This window comes from Neofelis nebulosa, chromosome 11 (genome assembly GCF_028018385.1).
Source record: "Neofelis nebulosa isolate mNeoNeb1 chromosome 11, mNeoNeb1.pri, whole genome shotgun sequence".
NCBI lineage: Eukaryota > Metazoa > Chordata > Mammalia > Carnivora > Felidae > Neofelis > Neofelis nebulosa.
In genome coordinates this window covers 83,659,011-83,674,245 of record NC_080792.1, presented here as the reverse complement: position 1 = coordinate 83,674,245, position 15,235 = coordinate 83,659,011, and the positions used below count along the sequence as shown (strand labels likewise).

Here is a 15,235-nt window from a genome sequence, read left to right as displayed (position 1 = left end):
CTCTGAAAAATAAACATTGACAAAAATTAAAAAATATTGAAACAAAGAACGTGTTTGCTAAGTAAGACCGAGATGGCCGCATCCCCAGGGAGCTCACAGTCTCCCCAGAGAAGGTTGTCATGGCCGCCTTTGGATGCATGATTCGCTGAACAGTTAAAATGTCATCAGGAGACGCCTTCCCTGCTCTTCACTGGCACGCGGTGCTGGAGTGAACAGGAAGCCCCTTGTGTCATTTACAGTCTTGGTGTCCTTCAATAGTGACAGAGGAAAAGAGGCCCACCTATGAAAGATGGTGGGCATCTTAGATAAAGGGGCTATCATCACTGACTCCTATCGGAGGAGACACAAAATTAGAAACAAAACTAGTTTCCGATTCAGCTCGTGACTTCATCTGCCCTCCTGCCTTACTGGACAGTGTGATACACGCCTCTGTCTACCTCGGTTCACTCCATCAGACTTGCTGTCTTTCTGGTATAACTGAAGTTTTACTCTCGTGCTCCCATGAAAATCCACTGCAGTATCTTCATCCATCCGGCTATTTCATTAGCCAGCTCACGGGTCATTGGTGGAGGTGCTTTGCTGCTGGATGAGGATTTGCAAAGCCTTTCACCCGATCAGGACGCTGGAGGGATTTTCCCTGGAGCCGGCTCAGGAAGGATGCTGCAAAGTGTGAAAGTGCTCCAGGCACGCTGGATCCAGACCTTCGTTCTGTGATGTGGCCTGGTGCCCAAGTCTTTCTTCAGCTATCAGATAGGAATAACCCCCTCCATTTCATGGAATCTATAAAAGGTAATGTATTTGTAAACTGCAAAGTCCTCCAGTAATGGAAAAGAAAGTGGTTTGGAGAGTCACCAGATGGGTGGCGAGGACTTTGTCTTGGTCGCACTTTGCGCAGTGCCTGCGCCTGGCAGGATGTCAATTAATGCATGCTAAATGAATAAATAAATGAACGGAGATGGATGGATGAATGGAGGAGTGAATGGATGGATAGAAGGATGGATGGATAGAAGGATGGATGGATGGATGGATGGATGGATGAATGAATGGAGATGGATGGATGGATGGAGGAGTGAATGGATGGATAGAAGGATGGATGGATAGAAGGATGGATGGATGGATGGATGAATGGAGATGGATGGATGAGTGAATGGATGGATAGAAGGATGGATGGATGGATGGAGATGGATGGATGGATGGACGGACAGATGAGTAATGAATGAATGAATAAATGAATGAATAAGAGTAATCATCAGAGCCCTCCTACAAATGAATCTTTTCTCTCCAGCTCCTTGTGATTAGAGGAGGGCAATCATCCCAAATTTGGCTTCTGCCTTACAACTGTTTTGTGGCTTTGAACCAGCCAACTAACCTGTCAGTTGCCTTGCTCATAAAGGAATGATAATGACATCTTCTTTGGGGGCTGGTGGTGTAGTGGGTGTTGAGAGAATTAATTGGGTGGTGGTAAACGGCTTTGAGATCTCCAGATGAAAGGTGCCGTCGCGGTGAGCTGTTATTAACCTTGTTACGTTGGGTTTCCTCTCCCTGCTTCTGCCTCCTCAAGAGTGACTCCTCTCAGCCTCCAGGGGACTCATGGTGCCCCAGAAGCAAGTTTCACTTGGAGAAGGAACCTGTCTTTCATTGGACTGACTCTTCCCTGGGGTCATTTGGCAGAAGGCTCCCAGGTGCGAGGGATATAATCCTAGGAACTTGGCTGTCCTGCCTCATTTCCCTCCAGAAGGATTGATCTTCCCAAATGCCAGCCAGGTGCTGCAGTACACAGCAGCCTGAACACAGCCTTTTTCCTCTTCCTGGCGTGATAAAAGGGGGGACCCCTCTAGATCCTATTTTCAGGGATCTCACCTGCTGGTAAGGCCAGGCCTTAGAACTAGGGAACAGGTGTTTACCATCTGGTGGCCCAAGAGATGTGGGATTCATTTACAGCCGGGACCAGATCACAGCCTCCCTCCTTTCCATATGTGGTACCCCAGGATGAAGGCATGAGATACGTGTGTCTTTCCATTTATGCCTTTCTGAAAGAGGACAAATGTCACAGGCAATGCTGACCATGCAGGATTTGGGGGAAGATTTCATTCATTGGTGCTTTTCCCCTCCTCCTCCTCCTCCTTTTAATTTGAGAGAGAGAAAGAGAGACAGAGAGGGAGAGTCTTAAGCAGGCTCCATGCTTAGTGTAGAGCCTGATATGGGACCTGATCCTGCAACCCTGGGATCATGACCTGAGCCGAAATCGAGAGTCGGACGCTCAACCGACGGGGCCACCCAGGCGCCTCATGAATTGGCGCGTCTTAAAGTGTCTTCCTCTACATCCGAGGCTGCTCCTGGGATTCCTTTTGCTTCTAAAGAGTCCGGCTTTGTTCCTTGCCCTTCCCATCCCAGCAGACATCAAGTTCCCAGATCCAGAAGCATGGACACAAGCCTGCCCTCATTTTGGACCCCCGTGGCCCGTCACTGTCCAAGGATAGACTTTCTTGTGCTTCCTGGATTCTGTCCCCTCTCTTTGATCTCCATCTGCCTTGCCCTGGATGAACCCACGATCTTTCCCTCAAGACGATGGCAACAGCTCCCTGGGTGTTCTCGCTTGGCCATGTTCTGCCTCCTTCTCTGGAGAAGACAGAGAGGTCTTATGAGACCAGTCAAATCGACCTGCTGTCCCACTTAATGCTCTCCAGGGCCTTCCCAAAGGGAGTAGATGACTTCCCAAAGCAGCAGCATTCTGCACAGCGCTTCCTCTCTCTCCACTCGGGGTTCCCCTCTGATCTCCCTCTCCCCCTTCCTCTTTTCCTGTCCCCTCCTCTTTGTCTCTTCTTCTTCCCCTTTGATTCTGCCAATCTGCTTATCTCCCTCTCTTTACCCCTCACTCATCTTTCTCATGGAGGCCTCTTGGACTGACATGGCAGAGAATCCCATATCTGTCACCACCACCTCTTGGTGTGGGGCGTCGGGACACCAGGAGAAGAGGCTCTATAATGCATCCTTCACCATTGCCATGGCCATGCTTTAGGGGGAGCCACTGAAGTTACCAACATCTGGTTTGCCCAGGTAGTTCTGATCGGAGAGTGACCTTGGATTGCCCCCACTTTCCTCTGTCTCCATTCTTTTCACCAGGAACATGGCACCTTCAAAGGGTGTCTTGTCTCTTCAGAAAGTTTCATAACTAGGCTTTCTCTGTCGTTGTAGAACCTTATTCTCTGAGAATGGAAACTGGTCCTGTTGTTCCTTGACTGTAAATTTCTTATGGGGAGACCATATTTCGTACACGTTTACATCTTCCACAGGGACAGTCCAGTGGCTGGGACATCATTGGAGCTCAACACCTGTTTGTTGAATTGGATGGAGTGGGGAAATGATCTCCTCCCAACTGGGGTATTTTAGGCTAAATTCCCTCTGGTTTTTACCCCTCTGTCAATGGGTCTGATTAGTCCAGAGCCAAAAGGGAGCTTGAGACCTCCTTTGCTCGGGGTAGGACAATTCTAGGCTGTTTGATCAATTGCTTGATCGTCCTGCTCAAGATGTCTCGAGGGGAAGTGTTCACAGATTTGCTCAGCTGCCCTTTGATGTGTTTTCTCTTTGGCCCTGAGTATGTTTTTTCTAAATGTCCGTTCATACCTGTCTTGTCTTCAACTTTAAATCTGCTTCTTGTTTGCATGTGGGGAGTGACTTCTTAGAATCTTTCCCTTAAAATGATTCCCGGGGTTGAAGACGGCAGCTGAGATTTTTGTCTCCTTTTATTTCTTCTGACTACCAGCCTCTCAACATAAAAGGGAGAGCTGGCTTCTGTTTTTGGCCCAGCCCCCAGTTCACCTTGAGCACATCACTCCTCCTCTAGGGTTTATTTTCTCGTGTTAACTTAAAGGCTGGGTGAGAGTAGGGTCCCATGAGCTATGGCCTACAGCTTGTGTGTGCAAATAAAGTTTTATTAGCACATAGCCGCAACCATTGGCTTCCTGATCATCTGTGGTTGCTTTGGCATTGCAAGGGCAGAGTTGAGAACTGCTTCATTTGCTCTCTGGTCCTTTACAGAAAAAGTCTGTTGACCCCTGGAATAGAAGGTTGGTTAAGGCCCTTTTAGTCGGAACGTTCATACCATGATGTTTATTTAGCTAGTGCTACTAAGCTTGTCCCATAGGCAGGCATGGCCCCATTTGTGCCGTAAGTGCTGCTGATGTTCCTGGATGTGACTGAGACGGTCCCTCCCCGGCATCAAACAGCATCGAAATCCATCCTGAGCAAGTTCCTGCCTTTCTGTTTCTGTCTCACCGCTTCCGGGTACCTCTGGAAGACAGGCGCTGGTTGGTTCTAGAATGTTCTAACATGCTCATCCCTGGCTCATTTCTTTAGACGTGGCCAGCTGGACCGCAATCCTACTGCTCTGCCCCCACTTTACAGGTTTATAATCCCTTATGTGAAATTCCAAAATCCATAATTCTCTGAGACTAGATTGTTTTTTCATACATCATGTGATGGCCATAATGAACCCAAGCAGCCATGAGATTATTGATAGCCCTTTTTAAACCCAAATTAATGTGAGTGTTAAGCTGCAGAAGTATGAATGCGTTTAATCCTGGGTGCAGTCCTGGGGGGGGGGGTGTGTGTGTGTACCGCGTTCCGTTTCCAAAGTCTGGAAGTTTCTGAATTCTGAAACACGTCTGGCCCTGGGCTGTTGGATTACGGATTGTGGACCCGTAGTGATTTTTATGGTTGCCCCTTATTTACGGCAAGCGTTTAAAAGTGTTCCCAGTGAGTTAATTTCAACAAGCAAATGAACAAAAGGGGCACCAAGTAAATAAGAATGAGGAGCACTGAGATCTGGCTTAAGCCTAGCGTGGTACCAAAGGGATAAAAGTTTAGGAAGCCCTGTCCTGCAGGGTATTTTCCATCCCTTTAATGGCCCCTCAACTCTTTCTTCTCGTTCTTTTTCTACTCTGCTCTGCCGTCACCAAGCCATTCCTTTAGTGTCTCCAAACCCAGAGCATCTCTGCGTGATGGTTAGTTAATGAGCAATCCTGTCTTACCCATAAAACAATATGTGGCACCAAGAGCTCGTTTGACATTCCCGACACTTGTGGAGACCAATCTCGGGGTCACCCAGGACCCCGGCGGGACCGAGTTTCACTGCAGAACCGGGCTGGGGGCAGGGATCGGGAATCTCAGAGGTCAGGGTCCTGGGGGTGGGTGGTGGGGAGGGACGGTGGCTTTGGGGCCGGACTCACCCGAGGGCTGTGTTCTGAAAGGGGCTGGTTCGACCCTTTCCAAGGGCAGTATCCCTGGCCTTAAGTAGTTCTTAAAACACCAAACAACATTAGCTCCCACAAATGAGGGAGGTTTAAATGTAAAACCGGTTATAACCAAGAGTGACTAGGCGGCCAAGGTGCTATAAAGAAATGATGTTATTATGTCCAAGGGATGCCATTAAAACTCTGTTTACAAACCAAATGTGCCAGAGAATGGGTCAGGGAAAGAATTATTAGCAAGAAGCTATTTGATCTCTTTTATGATCCAGTGAGTCATAACGTTAGCTCCATGCTCTAGAAGGTGAATGGTGAAAACCTCAAGCCTGTTGATTTATAAACAGGCCCAGAATTCCCTGTTCTTTAACCTCAGGTGCCCTCTTAAGTGTGACTTACCCTAAATCAAACGTGACATCAGATGCCACTGGGCCTCTCCCTCCTCCCGAGAGGTAATTGAGGAGTTGATTGGCGTATAGGGTGCATAAAATCCCCGTTCAAGATGATGGATAGCTGTGGGAAGGGTCAATGGCCAAGACTCGGAGACACAGCCTTGTTTCTACATGCCCCTTATCTGCAAGGCTGGAGGCTCCAAGGCTATCTTTGTTTCAGGGCCTCGGATTCTCAGCAGACCAAGGAGAGGGAGTCTCAGAGGTGGACGTACCACTTTGCCCTAAGGGCCGTGGTTTGGGCCCCTCTCTTTCCCCCTATAAAGAGGTCATGAGGGGCAGGGCCAATCCAGGTTTTTCATTCGAACTCCACCCATTACTGGATACAACCCCAGGGCAAGTGATCTCAGCCTTCTGAGCCTCAGTTTCCACATCTGATGGATGACACAGCCGTGGCTTATTCTGTGCCCTCGACACCGTGCTGAGCTGCCTTATACGTGCCGTGTGCCAGCCCACGTCAGGCCTCGTGACAGTCAAACCGATGTTATCACGACCTGACTGTGCGGAAGATGCCGTCCTGAGAACTTTACATCGATTCATTCATTTGATCCTTATATTAACTCTCCGGGGTGCGCAGTGGCCGTGATGGATCCCACAGGAGCGAACGCTGGATGGAGTCGGGGTGTAAGTGGTTCATCTGTGAGGCATCTGGAAGGATCACCAGGAAGTGAGACAGCAACACTGGAAAGGAAGCAAACTGGTCGAGCCACAGCCCTGGCCCCATAATATCCAGATCCCTCCCGTGGGCAACTGGAGGGAAGTCCCCAGAGGAATCTTCAGGAAGAATGCGTAGAATGTGCCCCAGCGTTGTCTCACCAGAGGGGGAGGAAGTTGGGGCCCTTATGTGTCAGCCCTAGTCCATCATGAGGGGGGTCCTCCAGGAGCCTTACCCTAACCTAGCATTCCCAGCCTGCCCCGTGAGCCGGCCAAGTGGATCCTGAGGGCCAAAGACATCCCTCAGGCGAAGAACCACAGGTGTTCACAGTTGGAAGCCATTGGGTTAGCCTGCATGGGAATGGTGTCCAAAGGCACGGGCTTGACCCCACAGTGTCCACTACAGGTCTATGCTAGGGATGAGAAGACCGAGCCACAGACAGGTTGGGGTCTTCCCAAAGGCTCCCCACCTGGCAAGTGAGCTAGCCAGAGTCTGTATCTACTCGTCATCTGACTTCGGAATCCACAGTAAAGCTTCTGGTCCACACATCCCAACGCCTCCCAGAAGGTATCGCTCACCCATTTCGCAGACAAAGAATCGGGCGTTCAGAGGGGTGAACCGACACTGTCCCCCGGCAAATTAGCGACTGAGCCAGGATGGAAAGTTGGCTCCCATTGGCTTCAAAGTCAAGGCCAGCCTCAGCGTGCCGTATTCCTTTGGCCTGCCGGGGCTCCCCCGAGTTGGCCCGGATCGGAGCAGTGTCCCGATACCTCGAACCAGGCGACAGGGGCAGGCCCGAGGTTCATGCTGTCTCCTTAGGTCGGCATCGTGGCTGGAGGCGAGGGGAGCCGTTGTGGGCACTTCGTCGGTGAGCCCACGCCCCAGCAAGGCTCTCTCCGAGGGGCTGACTCATGGCTCTTGTCCTGTCCACGCTGGTTCCGGTCCCTAGATGCTGCCTGACTCAGCTCTGGTTGCTTCCGCCTCCTGTTGTCACCCAGGTTGTCCGTATGCTCTTTGGGCACCATCAAAAAGGATGCACCTTTGAAGCACAGCTGGCATGAAAGGCCGTAATTATGTGTCCTAAAATGGAATCTTTGAGGCCGTTAAGCAGAAACCCTACCTCCCCTTCAAGGAACGGTACAGATGCTTAGAAAGTCCCCCCGGACCCACAAGCACCCCGGCGGAGAGGGCGGATCGCTGCATTAGGAAACCACAAGGCGCTTACAGTCGCCCCCGACACGCTGTGGTTTTCTGGTCCGGTTGGCTAGACCGTGCCCGGGCCATTCCCGGAGCAGTTTGTCACTGTACTTACGACTCACATCACACCCCCCAGTCTGCCTGTTCCCCCCGCAGACCCAACAGCCTGGCCCTTTTCATGCAAAGCCAGCAAACACAGACCGCCGGCCGAGCTGGAAACCGCGCAGGCTCCCGAGCCTCTCCCTTCTTGCCGAAATAATAAATGATAATGGCACTGAGATGGACGGGGGCCTGGTGACGACAAGAAAAAGCCAGCATCTCCCAAGCCCCGGGCTGGGAGATGAGGCCAGGCGTGGGCACGCGTAGCCTTGGTGACCTCGGGCGCGTGCCTTCCTTTCTCTGGGCCTCCTCTGTGTTCTCCTCCACAGAACGGCAATGCTGGGCTAGAAATGAACCTGAAGTTCCTTTTCAAAGTTCGGGGCTCGTGTTAGTTTTCTGGGGCTGCCGTGACACAGAAACACAACCTAGGGGGGCTTCAAACAACTGAAATGTATTCTCCCGGTTCTGGAGGCCGCAGGCGGACATCACGGCGTCTGCAGGACCATTCTTCCTTGCCTCTTCCAGCCTCGGCCGGGCCGGCGATGCTCGGCATTTGGCTGCACGGCTCCAGCCTCTTGCCTCCGGCTTGGCACGGTCTTCTCCCCTGAGTCTGTCTGTCTGTCTGCCTGTATGCGGAGACCTTTCAGTCATATTGCATCAGAGCTGATCCCACCCCCGCACGGCCTCGTGTTAACTTGACCACGTCGGCGAAGACCGTGCCTCCAGATGAGGTCGTCCTGACGGCGACTAGACCCTTCCATATCCTTTTCCTGGAAGGCCACCACTCAACCCCTAGCAGGTCTCAGCGAGTGCCTTCCTAGTGAATGGATTTAGGGAGGTGCCTCTTTGGAGATGTCAGTCCTGGCGGCTGTGGTCATAATCAATGCCGCCAGGCCACGAGCTAGTGGCTTCGGCGCCTGCTGTGGGGAACTCTCAGCTTGGCAAGTGGGGAGACAGGCAAGCAGACATTTACACTATAGCCTGAAGCAGGGTATCGGCCTGTGCAGGTTGTATGGGAGGCAAAGGCCTGCGCGGTCACAGAGTGCTGAGGACCGTCTACCGACGGCTTTGTCGGCCTTGGTTCTGGCTTTAGCTACTCTGCCGGGCTGATGCCTGTCTCTTCTTCTGACCTCAGGACCCCCTTCCCTGTGGGGCTCCTCCCTCCTCCGGGCTTTCCTGGAGTGTCCTCCCACCCATCTTCTCCCCCAGGATCGCCTTCTCTCTTCTTTCTGTTCTGGATGGCGGTCCCCTTGGGAAATGTTTCCATAAGTTAATTCAGATATTCACCCTTAGGGATTGTTTTAAATGTCTAGCTTTGGGGAACACCTTGGCTTCCCAGAGCAGGTGGCTGGAAGGCGGGCCCTGAGAACATGGCACCAGAGCGGTCTGGACTAGGAGAACGGGGCTCTCCGGGGAGTTGGGCGGGGGAGGGGGTACTTGGCTTGGCTCGCAGCGGCTGATCCGTGCTGAGGGCTAGAGTGGCCTGCGTGACCAGCTTGGGAATATTCGACTAACTTCTTATGGGACCCTGGATAAGTCCCTCCCTCCCTCAGCCTCTTCTTGTCTGGACTCGGGCATGTTGGTCCCTATTAGCCTCCCCTGTACTGACTTCAGCAACGGTGGGAAAAGGCTCCAGGACCCCAACCTCACGTCAAGCAGAGGACCCTCCGGTTAGGGAGGTGATTTGAAATCCTCTAGAGGACTTCAAACTTGCATGCTGGATCACATCTTTTCGCTTTCATGTACGACGAGAGAGCGCACAGCGTCTAAGAAAAGAGAGAAGCGGGCCAAAGTCAGCAGTGGACCAACGCGGCACGTTGAGGAGAAGCTTGGTTCCTAGTGGGTGGTCTTCCGGCCAGCACATCCCTCGGGGCAAAGTCCCGTGCCTGTGTGTGCCAGCTTTGCAGGCAGGTGGCCCCGGGGGACCTGGCGCCCAGTTGGGAAGGGTGTGTGTGTGCGTGTGTGTGCGTGTGGGTAATCTTTTTTACCCCACGCACTGGGGATAGGTATGAAACGTCCTACAAGTTACAGCAGCCACCGCTTGCAGAGCACCTGTCATGTGCTAAGTGCTGTGCTTAGTGCTTCCCCAGGGCTACCTCACTCGTGTCCCCCTGCAGTCCCGGGAGTGAGTAGCCTTACTGTTCCCCTGCTGGACACATGAAAACTGGATTTGGTGAAGTTGGTGACTTGGCCGAGGTCAGCCTGCTTCTCAGCGGCTGCACCCAGATTTGAACCCACGTCTGTCTGGTTCCTAAGCTTGTTCTTCTAACCACGATGCACCCTGTGTGGAACCAAAAGAAGCCCCGAAAGACCGAGTCAGGGAGCTTCCAAGTTGTCATGTTGTTGTCCTGCTGTTTATTTGTTTCTTGGAGGAAATTTTTGTTCTCTAATAATATGATTTGCATGGATTTGAATGCATTAATCAGAGGGAAAGGGAGGAAGCTCTGGTTAAAGCAATGGTCGGGGGGGCCGGGACTGGGTGGCCTGACCCTTTCTTGAATGTTTCAGGGTCAATACAGTTTGTAGATCAACCTTTCCTTCCTCCCTCCCTGGCCCCTCCCTCCCTCCCTCCCCTACCCCCTCCCTTTTCCTTATCTCCCTCCTCATCCCTGCCTCCCTCCCTTCTCTTCCCCTCCCTCCCTCCCTCCCTCCCTCCCTCCCTCCTTTGGTTTCTCTCCCTTATTTTCTTCTACCTTTCCTCCCTTCTCTTTTCCTCCTCCTTCTTCTTCCTCCTCTCTCCTTCTTCCTTTCTCCTCTTACTTCTTTTAACAGTCTCTCAGTTAAGGAAACTTGCAGAGGAAAGAAAACTTACCCAAGGTCTTTGACTCTCCATCCAGTGCCCCTTCTTGGGCACCATCAGCCCAGAAATGGCTTTTCTATGGTTGTTGGGAGGGGGAAGGAGGAAGCCCAGGGTCCGAGGGAAGCGGCTAAGGGACTGTGATGCTCTATTTCCTTGCAGATTTTCACTCTGTGTCTGTTTTGAAGCAGCCCCCAAAGCCTCCAGGGGGTGGGTTGCTCCTTTCCTCTCCTCGCTTCTTTTCATCTTTTTATTCCATGTGGTTTCCTTTTGTCTCCTTTTCTCCCCATTCACAGAAAATCTTCACCTATGGACAAGTTAGTTTCACGGGGGGGACGGTGGTAAATAACAGCAACGTGTTCTTATAGGGGGGTCCTCGGGCAGACATGCTCATTTCGTCTTCAGAGCCACCCTGGGGGGGGTGTGTTCTGCTTTGTCCCCATTTTACAGATCAGTAAGCTGAGGCTCAGAGGTAAGTAACTTGCCCAAGGCATACTGGGGCTATTGGGAGAGCTGGGACGCGAGCCTCGATCATGTGATCTCTTAAGCGCTCTCTTCTGTAGCCCCTCCGGATATTCAGAATTGAGTGAGGTGAATTTAGGATGTGGAGACCACTAGGCTCTGGGGAGAACAGGGTCAGACTCTCACCCAAGAAGAGCTTTGCTGGAATGTTAATCTGGAGAAAACTCCCAGGTGGAGGCATTTCTTGGGTTTGGCATCACCATCGGAGTCACCGGAGCGCCCTCCCCTCCCTCTGCCCCCGCAGCCCCTGCCCCACATCATCTTGGTGGCTGGGAACTTCTTTCAAAATTTTTGTCTCGTGCAACGAACATGTTTGGGAGAGCAGGACGGCACCCACGAATTCATGTAGCGCATAGTTGGTATTCAGGGAGGATGTGTCGCTGCATCGACGACACACAGAGAATGCTTCTGGCTCTTTCGGGGCTGTTTCCGGGAGCTCCTGCACCATCTTGCAGGTCCTGTCCTTCGCTGCTACTCCTGCAGGGCCTGGCCTTTGGGCTCATAACTGCCCCTTACCCTGTCCAGGGTAAAGACAACTCTTGGACAACCCAGTCTTTCCCCCGTGGTTGTCAACCAATCCTGCTCTCGCCCCGCTTTGACAACTGAGACGTCGGTCCCGAACCAACTAAAACCTAACTCCATCAGCCGCTGCGTCATGACTTTGGGCAAGTCGCTTACCCTCCCTTCGCCCCAGTCTCCCCATCTGTAAAAGGGGAACCATTACGGTTCCTACCTTCTAGCCCCAAGGATGGGACAGAGTTGGTGCCGCGTTCGACATCGGGAAGCGCTTTATAAATATCGCGTGGGTTACCATTGCTATTGTTTTTATTATGTAGGTGCTAAATCATACCTCCTCTGCCCCAAAGATTCAGTTCTCGTGGGAAAGATGGCTCCGTGAAGGATGACTCTCGGTCTTCCTTCCCACACATACCGTACATGGTGCTCCCTTGAACTTCAAAGAGAAGTCGCCGCCAGGAAGTCTTACTGTGCGAAGCGGGTGCAGCAGGCCGAGGGTTGGCCTGCAGAAGGGGGCTCTGGGCAGCTGTCTGATATCACACGGGGGCGGCCGAGACTTCAGGGATGGGCCTGTTTACTCCTTGCAGACAATGTCTCCAATGGATTTGGGGAGGGATGGGAAGGACGCTCAGGGTCAACCTTCACTTTTGCAGTTGTTTAAATATCTATTATCAGGCCACCGAGGCAGACTGGGGCGAGGGCGAGGAGCTAGAGATGTCTCTGAAGATATGCCGCATAGCCACTTGCGAACTTCATTTAGAAAAGCTTAAATCTCTTCGCAAAGCGGGTAATTCGCCACCCCCCCCCCCCCCCCCCGCCGTTGTTCCGGTTAAGAAAGCGTTAAGGAGCTCTTCGTTAAGGATTCCCATTGTTGAAAACTCTTTCTGAGATGCTGGGGGCTTTCTCTGCCTTAATCACATCTTCCAGGGAATATTAATAGGAGACCGAGCTTTCTCGGCGATCAGAATGGGGCCAGGATGCTAATCGGATCTCAGGAAATAAGGATTCCATGGACAGAGATGTTTGGGAGACACCCTGTGAAAAAAAAAATGCAGTGGTTTTTTGTAACTGCAGGACTTCCCGGGGTCTATCATGCCCTTATGTGCATTTTGATTTTTTTCTTCTCCCTGAGAAGGATCCAGAAGTCCACATTTCTGCAAATTCTTTGGGATCATAGAGTTTGTAACTCATGGGGGGTATTGTGGGGTTAACATTCTGGGCAACACTGTGGACAAGGCCACCATATGAAATAAAAAAGGATAAAGTCCTTAAAACAGTGCACGTGGTACCTAGTAAGTGCTTGGTACACAGCAAACGTTATTGTTACAGAGGCGGTTGAAGCTGAAATTCACCTCCAAGGCTAAAAATCTCTGATTCGAGTTATAATGTCCTCACGAAAAGTGATCTAGGCTTCTTGGCTTGGAAGAAATGAAATCAAGCAGTTAATAAGGCAAGTCAAACAGTCTCCAGTGTAGAGTTCAGGGCACACATCTCAGTATTTGGAGAAAATGTGTTGTCTTGAGAAGGTGGCATACTTCAGTGGAACATGGGTTGGACCCATGTCCTACCTTGGACGTGTGTTAGTTATGACCATATGGAAACCCCCTTACTGCCTGGGCTTTGGGCTTTTTTTTTTTTTTTTTTTTTTAATTTTTAAAATGTTATTTGAGAGAGAGTGGTGGGGGAAGGACAGAGAGAGAGAGAGAGAGAGAGAGAGAGAGAGAGAGAGATTCCCAAGCAGGGTCTACACTCAGCGCTGAGCTCAATGTGGGGCTCGATCCCACGTCCCTGGGATCATGACCTGAGCTGAAGTTGAGAGTACGATGCTTAACCGACTGAGCCACCCAGGTGCCCCGGGGGTCCTGGGTTTCTGAGCTGTCAAACACAACCTAGATGAAAACACCACCTCACCGCTCAAATTGTGGTCCGTAGAGGTCGGTAGCCTTGACATTGCTGGGGAATCCTTCTTTTTCTTGGAGAGCGTCAGGTCCCTTCCCACCTACTTACCACTTCCTGGTTTTGTTTGGTGACCTGCTAAAGCGGCCACTTGCTTAGCCCAATGTGCCTAAAGAATTTGGAACCCCAGGTCAAAATGGCAGTTCCTGTTCTAGGCAGAAAGCTGCTGCTAACTTTAATTTTCCTTTCTAGTTCTGGTTCAATGACAAAACCCCCCTCAACCTGGAAGACTAACTTTCCTGCTTTCCATCCCGAGTCCCCTGTCACCTTTCTAAACCCCTTGCTCACTCTTTCTGTCTTCTTTTCCATAAGAAAACAGCAATGTGATCAGACCCTGGAATGTGCCTTGGCACGAGGAGTAAACTCAGGCAGCTTGGCTTATTAGCTGTTTCCATGGGAGAGAACTCTTGGACCAAACAGATATTTACAAATATTGAAAGCACTGTGCTGATCCCTAGCAGAGCCCCGGCTGTCCCGAGATAGCTGGCTGCTTAGAGGAGTTGCGTTTTTGTCTATGCCCTCTGTTCTTCTGTCCTCCTCATCTGTCCTGCTCTCAGCTGGATCGTCTATAACAGGAAGGTCTCTAGAAGAAATTCTTCATTGCCTTTGGGGTGTTCAGGATCTGAGGGCTTGGGGTTCACTACTTTGGGGGACCAGACTAAAGATGGGGTTTTGAAAGATGAACGTGTTGGTATATTTGGTGGTTCAGCCAGCTGCGAGCCTTTGTGAGCAGAGGCAAGTGCCCCATAAGAAGCACGTTCAGCCTTACAGGTCTTCAGAGTGGGCAGAGGACAGAGCTCAGAGGAATTACGTTAGCATCTTGCCCGTCGAAGCATCCGTTCATTCCACAAACGTGCATTGAGTACCCCGCACATACAAGGTGGTGTAATTGGCACTGAAGTTGCCATGTCAAATCTGTCAAGGTCTGGACTGAAAGCAGACATCATTAAAGGCCCTTCAAGCAGAGAGAATTTCATGCAGGGGGATGAATCCATAGGTGACGGAGGAGGCGAGGAAGCAAACAGCTCAGAGATTACCAACAGCAAGAGATCAGTACTATCCTTAGCGGAAAGGGACAAAAAGAGGAGCTTAGATTTCCAGAGCCCAGGTGCCAGGAGCTCCAAGTGGAACCAACGTCATGGAGGGGCTGCCAAAGTCGGGTGGGTGTGTGGAGCGTGAAATCCCCCAGCAGCTTCCACTTCCCTCCCTCTGGTCTTCCACCAGTGCCTCCCATTGGCTGAGCTTACCAGGAAGCCATAAGGCAAAGGAGCTTGGGAAATGTAGTTCCCTGCGATTTGAAGCAGGTGCCTGCTGGCCCAAGTGGACCCCTGCACAGTCCCTTGCTCTCTTGGAAAGATGTGGATGCTGACTGTTGCCTGGCACTACACGTGCCCTCCACACCCATCTCCCAAACCCAAACTGACTAAGAGATCATGGTCTTCCAATGTTTTTTTTTTTTTCCATATTAGAACTTGCCAAAGGGAAAGCAAGTCCACATTTCAGAAGGAAATCCACAGAGTGGATGAGAAAAACTTTGGATGAGTGAATTCCCAGTGGCCTTGCTTTAGCTTTAGATCCCCAAACCGAACTTAGCACTGGGGCCTCTTCCAGCCCTGGAAGCCCTTTTCCCTGTAATAATAAAAATAATAGCATTTACCGAAAGCTTGGTTGTTAACCGTGGTGACAGTGCTACTCTCACGCGTTCTGCCATTAAAGCCCGATATCAGGAAACCTTGCATCGGTCCCCTGGGGTGGCTGCTCTTAGTGTACTCAGTTTATGTATTAACAAGCCAAGGCTTAG

The 15,235-nt window shown here is 51.2% G+C and overlaps 1 long non-coding RNA gene across 1 annotated transcript in view; it reads left to right on the top strand.

The window, feature by feature from the left end:
* The window catches only part of LOC131489295 (uncharacterized), a 116,583-nt gene that overhangs the window by 55,585 nt on the left and 45,763 nt on the right, over positions 1-15,235 (top strand). The window lies entirely within an intron of this gene.